Here is a 17500-nt window from a genome sequence, read left to right as displayed (position 1 = left end):
ACACACACCACACACCGACACGACACGACACGACACGCCCGGCCCGAGCCCCACCCACACGACACGCCCCAGCCCACGCTGCCCACAACCTCCCCCAGAGCCCCCACCAGCCCCCCTCTGCCTGCCCTCGAGGCACCACGGGCCCAGCCAGTGAGTGCCAGCCTTGGCCGCACACACATCTCCCCTCCTCGCTTCTTCTCCCCTCCCTCCCTTCCTGGACGGATCCACGGGCTTCGTGCAACAGCGCCCTCACCCACCCGGGACTTCCCCTTCCACCCACCCGAGGTCCCTCCCAGCTTCTCAAATCCTGACCCACCCTGGACCTCGGACGTTCCGCCCCACCTCGCCGACTGGTCACCCACCTACCCACCCACCGTCCCTGTCTGTGCCCAGGACTGGGCCCCTCAGCCCGGGCTTGTGCCCCTCATCCCTGGATGGATGGATGGATGGATGGATGGATGGATGGATGGATGGATGGATGGCATCCCAGCCCACCTGGGACACTGGGACACGCACAGCCACACCCAGCGGCACAGGCTAGCCCAAGAGGCACGCACTGCACTGCCCGTGCACTGCCTCCAGAGCGCAAGCACACACCACACCCGGACAGGCACACAAACGTGCCCCCTACCCACCCATGGGCCCACGGAAGCAGACACGTGTCAGGGCACTGCGGCTTGTGCACCCGGACAAAAAAGGAGGACCGGCTGGCTAGACGGAGCAGGCAGCACACAGACACACGCAGACACGCCCACGCACGGGAAACACACACTCACACCACTCACACACTCGCAGTCTGGCCCACCTGCCCCTACCCTCAGGCAAACACACACACACACACACACACACACACACACACACGTGTGTACTGGCTGATTGAGCAAGCAAGCACGGAGGGTCGGTCCTCAGCTTACACACAGACACACACACAGACCCACACACTGGGACCCAGGTGAATTAGCAGAAGTCAGGAGGGGCAAAACACATACAACTCTCTCGCACACAGACACACACACACACTACCACTCACACAAGGTGGGAGGCAAGTGCGGTGTTGGATGAGGGTGGAGTGTTCAGGCCAGCCTGGGCTCGGTGCAAATGGAGAGAGGCTCTCCCATCCGGTGTCCCGTGTCCCGTGTGCCCTTGCTAGCTAGCTAGCTAGCTCAGCAGGGTGGTGCTGGGGTGGCCAGCATGGTGTGCCCTGCCTTAGGGCTCCGGGAGCCTCCTGTGAGAGGGCAAGCCTGTGAGAGGACGAGGGTGGGCTCCTTGGGGGGTGTGGGGTGTGGGGTGTGGGGTGTGGATGGGCCTGGCCTGAGCCTGGGTCGCCGGGCGGCCGTGTCCGTGGCCAAAAGGGAGAGAGAGACAGAGGGGAGTCCAAAAAGCCTACAGCACCCGGTATTCCCAGGCGGTCTCCCATCCAAGTACTAACCAGGCCCGACCCTGCTTAGCTTCCGAGATCAGACGAGATCGGGCGCGTTCAGGGTGGTATGGCCGTAGACGAGGGCGGGTGGCGCCGACAAGCCCCAAGAGCCTGCTGCGCGCGCTCGCTCCTTCGCTCACTCGCCCGCCCGACGCCCGATGCCCGACGCCCCACGACGACGACGAGCTCACACGAGCCCTGAGACCAGAGCCCAGCGCACAGCCCACAGACACACACCACACACCGACACGACACGACACGACACGCCCGGCCCGAGCCCCACCCACACGACACGCCCCAGCCCACGGTGCCTCCTCGCTTCCCGCTGCCTGCCTCACGCTGCCCACAACCTCCCCCAGAGCCCCCACCAGCCCCCCTCTGCCTGCCCTCGAGGCACCACGGGCCCAGCCAGTGAGTGCCAGCCTTGGCCGCACACACATCTCCCCTCCTCGCTTCTTCTCCCCTCCCTCCCTTCCTGGACGGTTCCACGGGCTTCGTGCAACAGCGCCCTCACCCACCCGGGACTTCCCCTTCCACCCACCCGAGGTCCCTCCCAGCTTCTCAAATCCTGACCCACCCTGGACCTCGGACGTTCCGCCCCACCTCGCCGACTGGTCCACCCACCTACCCACCCACCGTCCCTGTCTGTGCCCAGGACTGGGCCCCTCAGCCCGGGCACGCAAGGGAAGTAAACCCACTGTGGATGGATGGATGGATGGATGGATGGATGGATGGATGGATGGATGGATGGCATCCCAGCCCACCTGGGACACTGGGACACGCACAGCCACACCCAGCGGCACAGGCTAGCCCAAGAGGCACGCACTGCACTGCCCGTGCACTGCCTCCAGAGCGCAAGCACACACCACACCCGGACAGGCACACAAACGTGCCCCCTACCCACCCATGGGCCCACGGAAGCAGACACGTGTCAGGGCACTGCGGCTTGTGCACCCGGACAAAAAAGGAGGACCGGCTGGCTAGACGGAGCAGGCAGCACACAGACACACGCAGACACGCCCACGCACGGGAAACACACACTCACACCACTCACACACTCGCAGTCTGGCCCACCTGCCCCTACCCTCAGGCAAACACACACACACACACACACACACACACACACACACGTGTGTACTGGCTGATTGAGCAAGCAAGCACGGAGGGTCGGTCCTCAGCTTACACACAGACACACACACAGACCCACACACTGGGACCCAGGTGAATTAGCAGAAGTCAGGAGGGGCAAAACACATACAACTCTCTCGCACACAGACACACAGACACACACACACACTACCACTCACACAAGGTGGGAGGCAAGTGCGGTGTTGGATGAGGGTGGAGTGTTCAGGCCAGCCTGGGCTCGGTGCAAATGGAGAGAGGCTCTCCCATCCGGTGTCCCGTGTCCCGTGTGCCCTTGCTAGCTAGCTAGCTAGCTAGCTCAGCAGGGTGGTGCTGGGGTGGCCAGCATGGTGTGCCCTGCCTTAGGGCTCCGGGAGCCTCCTGTGAGAGGACGAGGGTGGGCTCCTTGGGGGGTGTGGGGTGTGGATGGGCCTGGCCTGAGCCTGGGTCGCCGGGCGGCCGTGTCCGTGGCCAAAAGGGAGAGAGAGACAGAGGGGAGTCCAAAAAGCCTACAGCACCCGGTATTCCCAGGCGGTCTCCCATCCAAGTACTAACCAGGCCCGACCCTGCTTAGCTTCCGAGATCAGACGAGACTCCTGACTTCTGCGTTCAGGGTGGTATGGCCGTAGACGAGGGCGGGTGGCGCCGACAAGCCCCAAGAGCCTGCTGCGCGCGCTCGCTCCTTCGCTCACTCGCCCGCCCGACGCCCGATGCCCGACGCCCCACGACGACGACGAGCTCACACGAGCCCTGAGACCAGAGCCCAGCGCACAGCCCACAGACACACACCACACACCGACACGACACGACATGACACGACACGCCCGGCCCGAGCCCCACCCACACGACACGCCCCAGCCCACGGTGCCTCCTCGCTTCCCGCTGCCTGCCTCACGCTGCCCACAACCTCCCCCAGAGCCCCCACCAGCCCCCCTCTGCCTGCCCTCGAGGCACCACGGGCCCAGCCAGTGAGTGCCAGCCTTGGCCGCACACACATCTCCCCTCCTCGCTTCTTCTCCCCTCCCTCCCCTCCTGGACGGTTCCACGGGCTTCGTGCAACAGCGCCCTCACCCACCCGGGACTTCCCCTTCCACCCACCCGAGGTCCCTCCCAGCTTCTCAAATCCTGACCCACCCTGGACCTCGGACGTTCCGCCCCACCTCGCCGACTGGTCCACCCACCTACCCACCCACGGTCCCAGTCTGTGCCCAGGACTGGGCCCCTCAGCCCGGGCACGCAAGGGAAGTAAACCCACTGTGGATGGATGGATGGATGGATGGATGGATGGATGGATGGATGGATGGCATCCCAGCCCACCTGGGACACTGGGACACGCACAGCCACACCCAGCGGCACAGGCTAGCCCAAGAGGCACGCACTGCACTGCCCGTGCACTGCCTCCAGAGCGCAAGCACACACCACACCCGGACAGGCACACAAACGTGCCCCCTACCCACCCATGGGCCCACGGAAGCAGACACGTGTCAGGGCACTGCGGCTTGTGCACCCGGACAAAAAAGGAGGACCGGCTGGCTAGACGGAGCAGGCAGCACACAGACACACGCAGACACGCCCACGCACAGGGAAACACACACTCACACCACTCACACACTCGCAGTCTGGCCCACCTGCCCCTACCCTCAGGCAAACACACACACACACACACACACACACACACACACACACACACGTGTGTACTGGCTGATTGAGCAAGCAAGCACGGAGGGTCGGTCCTCAGCTTACACACAGACACACACACAGACCCACACACTGGGACCCAGGTGAATTAGCAGAAGTCAGGAGGGGCAAAACACATACAACTCTCTCGCACACAGACACACAGACACACACACACACTACCACTCACACAAGGTGGGAGGCAAGTGCGGTGTTGGATGAGGGTGGAGTGTTCAGGCCAGCCTGGGCTCGGTGCAAATGGAGAGAGGCTCTCCCATCCGGTGTCCCGTGTCCCGTGTGCCCTTGCTAGCTAGCTAGCTAGCTAGCTCAGCAGGGTGGTGCTGGGGTGGCCAGCATGGTGTGCCCTGCCTTAGGGCTCCGGGAGCCTCCTGTGAGAGGACGAGGGTGGGCTCCTTGGGGGGTGTGGGGTGTGGATGGGCCTGGCCTGAGCCTGGGTCGCCGGGCGGCCGTGTCCGTGGCCAAAAGGGAGAGAGAGACAGAGGGGAGTCCAAAAAGCCTACAGCACCCGGTATTCCCAGGCGGTCTCCCATCCAAGTACTAACCAGGCCCGACCCTGCTTAGCTTCCGAGATCAGACGAGACTCCTGACTTCTGCGTTCAGGGTGGTATGGCCGTAGACGAGGGCGGGTGGCGCCGACAAGCCCCAAGAGCCTGCTGCGCGCGCTCGCTCCTTCGCTCACTCGCCCGCCCGACGCCCGATGCCCGACGCCCCACGACGACGACGAGCTCACACGAGCCCTGAGACCAGAGCCCAGCGCACAGCCCACAGACACACACCACACACCGACACGACACGACATGACACGACACGCCCGGCCCGAGCCCCACCCACACGACACGCCCCAGCCCACGGTGCCTCCTCGCTTCCCGCTGCCTGCCTCACGCTGCCCACAACCTCCCCCAGAGCCCCCACCAGCCCCCCTCTGCCTGCCCTCGAGGCACCACGGGCCCAGCCAGTGAGTGCCAGCCTTGGCCGCACACACATCTCCCCTCCTCGCTTCTTCTCCCCTCCCTCCCCTCCTGGACGGTTCCACGGGCTTCGTGCAACAGCGCCCTCACCCACCCGGGACTTCCCCTTCCACCCACCCGAGGTCCCTCCCAGCTTCTCAAATCCTGACCCACCCTGGACCTCGGACGTTCCGCCCCACCTCGCCGACTGGTCCACCCACCTACCCACCCACGGTCCCAGTCTGTGCCCAGGACTGGGCCCCTCAGCCCGGGCACGCAAGGGAAGTAAACCCACTGTGGATGGATGGATGGATGGATGGATGGATGGATGGATGGATGGATGGCATCCCAGCCCACCTGGGACACTGGGACACGCACAGCCACACCCAGCGGCACAGGCTAGCCCAAGAGGCACGCACTGCACTGCCCGTGCACTGCCTCCAGAGCGCAAGCACACACCACACCCGGACAGGCACACAAACGTGCCCCCTACCCACCCATGGGCCCACGGAAGCAGACACGTGTCAGGGCACTGCGGCTTGTGCACCCGGACAAAAAAGGACGACCGGCTGGCTAGACGGAGCAGGCAGCACACAGACACACGCAGACACGCCCACGCACGGGAAACACACACTCACACCACTCACACACTCGCAGTCTGGCCCACCTGCCCCTACCCTCAGGCAAACACACACACACACACACACACACACACACACACACACACACACACACACACGTGTGTACTGGCTGATTGAGCAAGCAAGCACGGAGGGTCGGTCCTCAGCTTACACACAGACACACACACAGACCCACACACTGGGACCCAGGTGAATTAGCAGAAGTCAGGAGGGGCAAAACACATACAACTCTCTCGCACACAGACACACACACACACACTACCACTCACACAAGGTGGGAGGCAAGTGCGGTGTTGGATGAGGGTGGAGTGTTCAGGCCAGCCTGGGCTCGGTGCAAATGGAGAGAGGCTCTCCCATCCGGTGTCCCGTGTCCCGTGTGCCCTTGCTAGCTAGCTAGCTAGCTAGCTCAGCAGGGTGGTGCTGGGGTGGCCAGCATGGTGTGCCCTGCCTTAGGGCTCCGGGAGCCTCCTGTGAGAGGACGAGGGTGGGCTCCTTGGGGGGTGTGGGGTGTGGGGTGTGGATGGGCCTGGCCTGAGCCTGGGTCGCCGGGCGGCTGTGTCCGTGGCCAAAAGGGAGAGAGAGACAGAGGGGAGTCCAAAAAGCCTACAGCACCCGGTATTCCCAGGCGGTCTCCCATCCAAGTACTAACCAGGCCCGACCCTGCTTAGCTTCCGAGATCAGACGAGATCGGGCGCGTTCAGGGTGGTATGGCCGTAGACGAGGGCGGGTGGCGCCGACAAGCCCCAAGAGCCTGCTGCGCGCGCTCGCTCCTTCGCTCACTCGCCCGCCCGACGCCCGATGCCCGACGCCCCACGACGACGACGAGCTCACACGAGCCCTGAGACCAGAGCCCAGCGCACAGCCCACAGACACACACCACACACCGACACGACACGACATGACACGACACGCCCGGCCCGAGCCCCACCCACACGACACGCCCCAGCCCACGGTGCCTCCTCGCTTCCCGCTGCCTGCCTCACGCTGCCCACAACCTCCCCCAGAGCCCCCACCAGCCCCCCTCTGCCTGCCCTCGAGGCACCACGGGCCCAGCCAGTGAGTGCCAGCCTTGGCCGCACACACATCTCCCCTCCTCGCTTCTTCTCCCCTCCCTCCCCTCCTGGACGGTTCCACGGGCTTCGTGCAACAGCGCCCTCACCCACCCGGGACTTCCCCTTCCACCCACCCGAGGTCCCTCCCAGCTTCTCAAATCCTGACCCACCCTGGACCTCGGACGTTCCGCCCCACCTCGCCGACTGGTCCACCCACCTACCCACCCACGGTCCCAGTCTGTGCCCAGGACTGGGCCCCTCAGCCCGGGCACGCAAGGGAAGTAAACCCACTGTGGATGGATGGATGGATGGATGGATGGATGGATGGATGGATGGATGGCATCCCAGCCCACCTGGGACACTGGGACACGCACAGCCACACCCAGCGGCACAGGCTAGCCCAAGAGGCACGCACTGCACTGCCCGTGCACTGCCTCCAGAGCGCAAGCACACACCACACCCGGACAGGCACACAAACGTGCCCCCTACCCACCCATGGGCCCACGGAAGCAGACACGTGTCAGGGCACTGCGGCTTGTGCACCCGGACAAAAAAGGAGGACCGGCTGGCTAGACGGAGCAGGCAGCACACAGACACACGCAGACACGCCCACGCACGGGAAACACACACTCACACCACTCACACACTCGCAGTCTGGCCCACCTGCCCCTACCCTCAGGCAAACACACACACACACACACACACACACACACACACACACACACACGTGTGTACTGGCTGATTGAGCAAGCAAGCACGGAGGGTCGGTCCTCAGCTTACACACAGACACACACACAGACCCACACACTGGGACCCAGGTGAATTAGCAGAAGTCAGGAGGGGCAAAACACATACAACTCTCTCGCACACAGACACACACACACACACTACCACTCACACAAGGTGGGAGGCAAGTGCGGTGTTGGATGAGGGTGGAGTGTTCAGGCCAGCCTGGGCTCGGTGCAAATGGAGAGAGGCTCTCCCATCCGGTGTCCCGTGTCCCGTGTGCCCTTGCTAGCTAGCTAGCTAGCTAGCTCAGCAGGGTGGTGCTGGGGTGGCCAGCATGGTGTGCCCTGCCTTAGGGCTCCGGGAGCCTCCTGTGAGAGGACGAGGGTGGGCTCCTTGGGGGGTGTGGGGTGTGGGGTGTGGATGGGCCTGGCCTGAGCCTGGGTCGCCGGGCGGCCGTGTCCGTGGCCAAAAGGGAGAGAGAGACAGAGGGGAGTCCAAAAAGCCTACAGCACCCGGTATTCCCAGGCGGTCTCCCATCCAAGTACTAACCAGGCCCGACCCTGCTTAGCTTCCGAGATCAGACGAGACTCCTGACTTCTGCATTCAGGGTGGTATGGCCGTAGACGAGGGCGGGTGGCGCCGACAAGCCCCAAGAGCCTGCTGCGCGCGCTCGCTCCTTCGCTCACTCGCCCGCCCGACGCCCGATGCCCGACGCCCCACGACGACGACGAGCTCACACGAGCCCTGAGACCAGAGCCCAGCGCACAGCCCACAGACACACACCACACACCGACAGGACACGACACGACACGACACGACACGACACGACACGACACGACACGCCCGCCCCTCAGCCCGGCCCGAGCCCCACCCACACGACACGCCCCAGCCCACGGTGCCTCCTCGCTTCCCGCTGCCTGCCTCACGCTGCCCACAACCTCCCCCAGAGCCCCCACCAGCCCCCCTCTGCCTGCCCTCGAGGCACCACGGGCCCAGCCAGTGAGTGCCAGCCTTGGCCGCACACACATCTCCCCTCCTCGCTTCTTCTCCCCTCCCTCCCCTCCTGGACGGTTCCACGGGCTTCGTGCAACAGCGCCCTCACCCACCCGGGACTTCCCCTTCCACCCACCCGAGGTCCCTCCCAGCTTCTCAAATCCTGACCCACCCTGGACCTCGGACGTTCCGCCCCACCTCGCCGACTGGTCCACCCACCGTCCCTGTGCCCAGGACTGGGCCCCTCAGCCCGGGCACGCAAGGGAAGTAAACCCACTGTGGATGGATGGATGGATGGATGGATGGATGGATGGATGGATGGATGGCATCCCAGCCCACCTGGGACACTGGGACACGCACAGCCACACCCAGCGGCACAGGCTAGCCCAAGAGGCACGCACTGCACTGCCCGTGCACTGCCTCCAGAGCGCAAGCACACACCACACCCGGACAGGCACACAAACGTGCCCCCTACCCACCCATGGGCCCACGGAAGCAGACACGTGTCAGGGCACTGCGGCTTGTGCACCCGGACAAAAAAGGAGGACCGGCTGGCTAGACGGAGCAGGCAGCACACAGACACACGCAGACACGCCCACGCACGGGAAACACACACTCACACCACTCACACACTCGCAGTCTGGCCCACCTGCCCCTACCCTCAGGCAAACACACACACACACACACACACACACACACACACACACACGTGTGTACTGGCTGATTGAGCAAGCAAGCACGGAGGGTCGGTCCTCAGCTTACACACAGACACACACACAGACCCACACACTGGGACCCAGGTGAATTAGCAGAAGTCAGGAGGGGCAAAACACATACAACTCTCTCGCACACAGACACACAGACACACACACACACTACCACTCACACAAGGTGGGAGGCAAGTGCGGTGTTGGATGAGGGTGGAGTGTTCAGGCCAGCCTGGGCTCGGTGCAAATGGAGAGAGGCTCTCCCATCCGGTGTCCCGTGTCCCGTGTGCCCTTGCTAGCTAGCTAGCTAGCTCAGCAGGGTGGTGCTGGGGTGGCCAGCATGGTGTGCCCTGCCTTAGGGCTCCGGGAGCCTCCTGTGAGAGGGCAAGCCTGTGAGAGGACGAGGGTGGGCTCCTTGGGGGGTGTGGGGTGTGGGGTGTGGGGTGTGGATGGGCCTGGCCTGAGCCTGGGTCGCCGGGCGGCCGTGTCCGTGGCCAAAAGGGAGAGAGAGACAGAGGGGAGTCCAAAAAGCCTACAGCACCCGGTATTCCCAGGCGGTCTCCCATCCAAGTACTAACCAGGCCCGACCCTGCTTAGCTTCCGAGATCAGACGAGATCGGGCGCGTTCAGGGTGGTATGGCCGTAGACGAGGGCGGGTGGCGCCGACAAGCCCCAAGAGCCTGCTGCGCGCGCTCGCTCCTTCGCTCACTCGCCCGCCCGACGCCCGATGCCCGACGCCCCACGACGACGACGAGCTCACACGAGCCCTGAGACCAGAGCCCAGCGCACAGCCCACAGACACACACCACACACCGACACGACACGACACGACACGCCTGGCCCGAGCCCCACCCACACGACACGCCCCAGCCCACGCTGCCCACAACCTCCCCCAGAGCCCCCACCAGCCCCCCTCTGCCTGCCCTCGAGGCACCACGGGCCCAGCCAGTGAGTGCCAGCCTTGGCCGCACACACATCTCCCCTCCTCGCTTCTTCTCCCCTCCCTCCCCTCCTGGACGGATCCACGGGCTTCGTGCAACAGCGCCCTCACCCACCCGGGACTTCCCCTTCCACCCACCCGAGGTCCCTCCCAGCTTCTCAAATCCTGACCCACCCTGGACCTCGGACGTTCCGCCCCACCTCGCCGACTGGTCACCCACCTACCCACCCACCGTCCCTGTCTGTGCCCAGGACTGGGCCCCTCAGCCCGGGCACACAAGGGAAGTAAACCCACTGTGGATGGATGGATGGATGGATGGATGGATGGATGGATGGATGGATGGATGGATGGCATCCCAGCCCACCTGGGACACTGGGACACGCACAGCCACACCCAGCGGCACAGGCTAGCCCAAGAGGCACGCACTGCACTGCCCGTGCACTGCCTCCAGAGCGCAAGCACACACCACACCCGGACAGGCACACAAACGTGCCCCCTACCCACCCATGGGCCCACGGAAGCAGACACGTGTCAGGGCACTGCGGCTTGTGCACCCGGACAAAAAAGGAGGACCGGCTGGCTAGACGGAGCAGGCAGCACACAGACACACGCAGACACGCCCACGCACGGGAAACACACACTCACACCACTCACACACTCGCAGTCTGGCCCACCTGCCCCTACCCTCAGGCAAACACACACACACACACACACACACACACACACACACACACACGTGTGTACTGGCTGATTGAGCAAGCAAGCACGGAGGGTCGGTCCTCAGCTTACACACAGACACACACACAGACCCACACACTGGGACCCAGGTGAATTAGCAGAAGTCAGGAGGGGCAAAACACATACAACTCTCTCGCACACAGACACACACACACACTACCACTCACACAAGGTGGGAGGCAAGTGCGGTGTTGGATGAGGGTGGAGTGTTCAGGCCAGCCTGGGCTCGGTGCAAATGGAGAGAGGCTCTCCCATCCGGTGTCCCGTGTCCCGTGTGCCCTTGCTAGCTAGCTAGCTAGCTCAGCAGGGTGGTGCTGGGGTGGCCAGCATGGTGTGCCCTGCCTTAGGGCTCCGGGAGCCTCCTGTGAGAGGGCAAGCCTGTGAGAGGACGAGGGTGGGCTCCTTGGGGGGTGTGGGGTGTGGGGTGTGGGGTGTGGATGGGCCTGGCCTGAGCCTGGGTCGCCGGGCGGCCGTGTCCGTGGCCAAAAGGGAGAGAGAGACAGAGGGGAGTCCAAAAAGCCTACAGCACCCGGTATTCCCAGGCGGTCTCCCATCCAAGTACTAACCAGGCCCGACCCTGCTTAGCTTCCGAGATCAGACGAGATCGGGCGCGTTCAGGGTGGTATGGCCGTAGACGAGGGCGGGTGGCGCCGACAAGCCCCAAGAGCCTGCTGCGCGCGCTCGCTCCTTCGCTCACTCGCCCGCCCGACGCCCGATGCCCGACGCCCCACGACGACGACGAGCTCACACGAGCCCTGAGACCAGAGCCCAGCGCACAGCCCACAGACACACACCACACACCGACACGACACGACACGACACGCCCGGCCCGAGCCCCACCCACACGACACGCCCCAGCCCACGCTGCCCACAACCTCCCCCAGAGCCCCCACCAGCCCCCCTCTGCCTGCCCTCGAGGCACCACGGGCCCAGCCAGTGAGTGCCAGCCTTGGCCGCACACACATCTCCCCTCCTCGCTTCTTCTCCCCTCCCTCCCCTCCTGGACGGATCCACGGGCTTCGTGCAACAGCGCCCTCACCCACCCGGGACTTCCCCTTCCACCCACCCGAGGTCCCTCCCAGCTTCTCAAATCCTGACCCACCCTGGACCTCGGACGTTCCGCCCCACCTCGCCGACTGGTCCACCCACCTACCCACCCACCGTCCCTGTCTGTGCCCAGGACTGGGCCCCTCAGCCCGGGCACGCAAGGGAAGTAAACCCACTGTGGATGGATGGATGGATGGATGGATGGATGGATGGATGGATGGATGGCATCCCAGCCCACCTGGGACACTGGGACACGCACAGCCACACCCAGCGGCACAGGCTAGCCCAAGAGGCACGCACTGCACTGCCCGTGCACTGCCTCCAGAGCGCAAGCACACACCACACCCGGACAGGCACACAAACGTGCCCCCTACCCACCCATGGGCCCACGGAAGCAGACACGTGTCAGGGCACTGCGGCTTGTGCACCCGGACAAAAAAGGAGGACCGGCTGGCTAGACGGAGCAGGCAGCACACAGACACACGCAGACATGCCCACGCACGGGAAACACACACTCACACCACTCACACACTCGCAGTCTGGCCCACCTGCCCCTACCCTCAGGCAAACACACACACACACACACACACACACACACACACACACACGTGTGTACTGGCTGATTGAGCAAGCAAGCACGGAGGGTCGGTCCTCAGCTTACACACAGACACACACACAGACCCACACACTGGGACCCAGGTGAATTAGCAGAAGTCAGGAGGGGCAAAACACATACAACTCTCTCGCACACAGACACACACACACACACTACCACTCACACAAGGTGGGAGGCAAGTGCGGTGTTGGATGAGGGTGGAGTGTTCAGGCCAGCCTGGGCTCGGTGCAAATGGAGAGAGGCTCTCCCATCCGGTGTCCCGTGTCCCGTGTGCCCTTGCTAGCTAGCTAGCTAGCTAGCTCAGCAGGGTGGTGCTGGGGTGGCCAGCATGGTGTGCCCTGCCTTAGCGCTCCGGGAGCCTCCTGTGAGAGGACGAGGGTGGGCTCCTTGGGGGGTGTGGGGTGTGGGGTGTGGATGGGCCTGGCCTGAGCCTGGGTCGCCGGGCGGCCGTGTCCGTGGCCAAAAGGGAGAGAGAGACAGAGGGGAGTCCAAAAAGCCTACAGCACCCGGTATTCCCAGGCGGTCTCCCATCCAAGTACTAACCAGGCCCGACCCTGCTTAGCTTCCGAGATCAGACGAGATCGGGCGCGTTCAGGGTGGTATGGCCGTAGACGAGGACGGGTGGCGCCGACAAGCCCCAAGAGCCTGCTGCGCGCGCTCGCTCCTTCGCTCACTCGCCCACCCGACGCCCGATGCCCGACGCCCCACGACGATGACGACGAGCTCACACGAGCCCTGAGACCAGAGCCCAGCGCACAGCCCACAGACACACACCACACACCGACACGACACGACATGACACGACACGCCCGGCCCGAGCCCCACCCACACGACACGCCCCAGCCCACGGTGCCTCCTCGCTTCCCGCTGCCTGCCTCACGCTGCCCACAACCTCCCCCAGAGCCCCCACCAGCCCCCCTCTGCCTGCCCTCGAGGCACCACGGGCCCAGCCAGTGAGTGCCAGCCTTGGCCGCACACACATCTCCCCTCCTCGCTTCTTCTCCCCTCCCTCCCCTCCTGGACGGTTCCACGGGCTTCGTGCAACAGCGCCCTCACCCACCCGGGACTTCCCCTTCCACCCACCCGAGGTCCCTCCCAGCTTCTCAAATCCTGACCCACCCTGGACCTCGGACGTTCCGCCCCACCTCGCCGACTGGTCCACCCACCGTCCCTGTGCCCAGGACTGGGCCCCTCAGCCCGGGCACGCAAGGGAAGTAAACCCACTGTGGATGGATGGATGGATGGATGGATGGATGGATGGATGGATGGATGGATGGCATCCCAGCCCACCTGGGACACTGGGACACGCACAGCCACACCCAGCGGCACAGGCTAGCCCAAGAGGCACGCACTGCACTGCCCGTGCACTGCCTCCAGAGCGCAAGCACACACCACACCCGGACAGGCACACAAACGTGCCCCCTACCCACCCATGGGCCCACGGAAGCAGACACGTGTCAGGGCACTGCGGCTTGTGCACCCGGACAAAAAAGGAGGACCAGCTGGCTAGACGGAGCAGGCAGCACACAGACACACGCAGACACGCCCACGCACGGGAAACACACACTCACACCACTCACACACTCGCAGTCTGGCCCACCTGCCCCTACCCTCAGGCAAACACACACACACACACACACACACACACACACACACACGTGTGTACTGGCTGATTGAGCAAGCAAGCACGGAGGGTCGGTCCTCAGCTTACACACAGACACACACACAGACCCACACACTGGGACCCAGGTGAATTATCAGAAGTCAGGAGGGGCAAAACACATACAACTCTCTCGCACACAGACACACAGACACACACACACACTACCACTCACACAAGGTGGGAGGCAAGTGCGGTGTTGGATGAGGGTGGAGTGTTCAGGCCAGCCTGGGCTCGGTGCAAATGGAGAGAGGCTCTCCCATCCGGTGTCCCGTGTCCCGTGTGCCCTTGCTAGCTAGCTAGCTAGCTCAGCAGGGTGGTGCTGGGGTGGCCAGCATGGTGTGCCCTGCCTTAGGGCTCCGGGAGCCTCCTGTGAGAGGGCAAGCCTGTGAGAGGACGAGGGTGGGCTCCTTGGGGGGTGTGGGGTGTGGGGTGTGGATGGGCCTGGCCTGAGCCTGGGTCGCCGGGCGGCCGTGTCCGTGGCCAAAAGGGAGAGAGAGACAGAGGGGAGTCAGTCCAAAAAGCCTACAGCACCCGGTATTCCCAGGCGGTCTCCCATCCAAGTACTAACCAGGCCCGACCCTGCTTAGCTTCCGAGATCAGACGAGATCGGGCGCGTTCAGGGTGGTATGGCCGTAGACGAGGGCGGGTGGCGCCGACAAGCCCCAAGAGCCTGCTGCGCGCGCTCGCTCCTTCGCTCACTCGCCCGCCCGACGCCCGATGCCCGACGCCCCACGACGATGACGACGAGCTCACACGAGCCCTGAGACCAGAGCCCAGCGCACAGCCCACAGACACACACCACACACCGACACGACACGACACCACACGACACGCCCGGCCCGAGCCCCACCCACACGACACGCCCCAGCCCACGGTGCCTCCTCGCTTCCCGCTGCCTGCCTCACGCTGCCCACAACCTCCCCCAGAGCCCCCACCAGCCCCCCTCTGCCTGCCCTCGAGGCACCACGGGCCCAGCCAGTGAGTGCCAGCCTTGGCCGCACACACATCTCCCCTCCTCGCTTCTTCTCCCCTCCCTCCCCTCCTGGACGGTTCCACGGGCTTCGTGCAACAGCGCCCTCACCCACCCGGGACTTCCCCTTCCACCCACCCGAGGTCCCTCCCAGCTTCTCAAATCCTGACCCACCCTGGACCTCGGACGTTCCGCCCCACCTCGCCGACTGGTCCACCCACCGTCCCTGTGCCCAGGACTGGGCCCCTCAACCCGGGCACGCAAGGGAAGTAAACCCACTGTGGATGGATGGATGGATGGATGGATGGATGGATGGATGGATGGATGGATGGATGGCATCCCAGCCCACCTGGGACACTGGGACACGCACAGCCACACCCAGCGGCACAGGCTAGCCCAAGAGGCACGCACTGCACTGCCCGTGCACTGCCTCCAGAGCGCAAGCACACACCACACCCGGACAGGCACACAAACGTGCCCCCTACCCACCCATGGGCCCACGGAAGCAGACACGTGTCAGGGCACTGCGGCTTGTGCACCCGGACAAAAAAGGAGGACCGGCTGGCTAGACGGAGCAGGCAGCACACAGACACACGCAGACACGCCCACGCACGGGAAACACACACTCACACCACTCACACACTCGCAGTCTGGCCCACCTGCCCCTACCCTCAGGCAAACACACACACACACACACACACACACACACACACGTGTGTACTGGCTGATTGAGCAAGCAAGCACGGAGGGTCGGTCCTCAGCTTACACACAGACACACACACAGACCCACACACTGGGACCCAGGTGAATTAGCAGAAGTCAGGAGGGGCAAAACACATACAACTCTCTCGCACACAGACACACAGACACACACACACACTACCACTCACACAAGGTGGGAGGCAAGTGCGGTGTTGGATGAGGGTGGAGTGTTCAGGCCAGCCTGGGCTCGGTGCAAATGGAGAGAGGCTCTCCCATCCGGTGTCCCGTGTCCCGTGTGCCCTTGCTAGCTAGCTAGCTAGCTCAGCAGGGTGGTGCTGGGGTGGCCAGCATGGTGTGCCCTGCCTTAGGGCTCCGGGAGCCTCCTGTGAGAGGGCAAGCCTGTGAGAGGACGAGGGTGGGCTCCTTGGGGGGTGTGGGGTGTGGGGTGTGGATGGGCCTGGCCTGAGCCTGGGTCGCCGGGCGGCCGTGTCCGTGGCCAAAAGGGAGAGAGAGACAGAGGGGAGTCAGTCCAAAAAGCCTACAGCACCCGGTATTCCCAGGCGGTCTCCCATCCAAGTACTAACCAGGCCCGACCCTGCTTAGCTTCCGAGATCAGGCGCGTTCAGGGTGGTATGGCCGTAGACGAGGGCAGGTGGCGCCGACAAGCCCCAAGAGCCTGCTGCGCGCGCTCGCTCCTTCGCTCACTCGCCCGCCCGACGCCCGATGCCCGACGCCCCACGACGATGACGACGAGCTCACACGAGCCCTGAGACCAGAGCCCAGCGCACAGCCCACAGACACACACCACACACCGACACGACACGACACCACACGACACGCCCGGCCCGAGCCCCACCCACACGACACGCCCCAGCCCACGGTGCCTCCTCGCTTCCCGCTGCCTGCCTCACGCTGCCCACAACCTCCCCCAGAGCCCCCACCAGCCCCCCTCTGCCTGCCCTCGAGGCACCACGGGCCCAGCCAGTGAGTGCCAGCCTTGGCCGCACACACATCTCCCCTCCTCGCTTCTTCTCCCCTCCCTCCCCTCCTGGACGGTTCCACGGGCTTCGTGCAACAGCGCCCTCACCCACCCGGGACTTCCCCTTCCACCCACCCGAGGTCCCTCCCAGCTTCTCAAATCCTGACCCACCCTGGACCTCGGACGTTCCGCCCCACCTCGCCGACTGGTCCACCCACCGTCCCTGTGCCCAGGACTGGGCCCCTCAGCCCGGGCACGCAAGGGAAGTAAACCCACTGTGGATGGATGGATGGATGGATGGATGGATGGATGGATGGATGGATGGCATCCCAGCCCACCTGGGACACTGGGACACGCACAGCCACACCCAGCGGCACAGGCTAGCCCAAGAGGCACGCACTGCACTGCCCGTGCACTGCCTCCAGAGCGCAAGCACACACCACACCCGGACAGGCACACAAACGTGCCCCCTACCCACCCATGGGCCCACGGAAGCAGACACGTGTCAGGGCACTGCGGCTTGTGCACCCGGA

The 17500-nt window shown here is 64.5% G+C and overlaps 6 non-coding genes and 4 pseudogenes across 6 annotated transcripts; all 10 read right to left on the bottom strand.

Moving 5' to 3' along the window:
* Positions 1-1380: 1380 nt before the first annotated feature.
* On the bottom strand, positions 1381-1499 carry LOC147002291 (5S ribosomal RNA). The gene has a single exon (XR_015048810.1). It is a non-coding gene; the product is annotated as a 5S ribosomal RNA (ribosomal RNA).
* A 1552-nt stretch (positions 1500-3051) lies between these two features.
* Positions 3052-3176, bottom strand: LOC147002290 (5S ribosomal RNA; annotated as a pseudogene).
* Positions 3177-4736: 1560 nt separating this feature from the next.
* LOC147002289 (5S ribosomal RNA) lies at positions 4737-4861 on the bottom strand (annotated as a pseudogene).
* A 1570-nt stretch (positions 4862-6431) lies between these two features.
* Positions 6432-6550, bottom strand: LOC147002288 (5S ribosomal RNA). Its single transcript, XR_015048809.1, has one exon. It is a non-coding gene; the product is annotated as a 5S ribosomal RNA (ribosomal RNA).
* Positions 6551-8112: 1562 nt separating this feature from the next.
* LOC147002287 (5S ribosomal RNA) lies at positions 8113-8237 on the bottom strand (annotated as a pseudogene).
* A 1604-nt stretch (positions 8238-9841) lies between these two features.
* On the bottom strand, positions 9842-9960 carry LOC147002286 (5S ribosomal RNA). Its single transcript, XR_015048808.1, has one exon. It is a non-coding gene; the product is annotated as a 5S ribosomal RNA (ribosomal RNA).
* A 1547-nt stretch (positions 9961-11507) lies between these two features.
* Positions 11508-11626, bottom strand: LOC147002285 (5S ribosomal RNA). Its single transcript, XR_015048807.1, has one exon. It is a non-coding gene; the product is annotated as a 5S ribosomal RNA (ribosomal RNA).
* A 1521-nt stretch (positions 11627-13147) lies between these two features.
* LOC147002284 (5S ribosomal RNA) lies at positions 13148-13266 on the bottom strand. Its single transcript, XR_015048806.1, has one exon. It is a non-coding gene; the product is annotated as a 5S ribosomal RNA (ribosomal RNA).
* Positions 13267-14835: 1569 nt separating this feature from the next.
* On the bottom strand, positions 14836-14954 carry LOC147002283 (5S ribosomal RNA). The gene has a single exon (XR_015048805.1). It is a non-coding gene; the product is annotated as a 5S ribosomal RNA (ribosomal RNA).
* Positions 14955-16523: 1569 nt separating this feature from the next.
* LOC147002282 (5S ribosomal RNA) lies at positions 16524-16632 on the bottom strand (annotated as a pseudogene).
* Between the last annotated feature and the right edge of the window lie 868 nt (positions 16633-17500).

Source organism: Mus caroli, unplaced genomic scaffold (assembly GCF_978045245.1).
Source record: "Mus caroli unplaced genomic scaffold, Mus_caroli_1 scaffold_10, whole genome shotgun sequence".
NCBI classification, from domain to species: Eukaryota; Metazoa; Chordata; class Mammalia; order Rodentia; family Muridae; genus Mus; species Mus caroli.
This window is presented reverse-complemented; position numbering and strand designations above follow the sequence as displayed.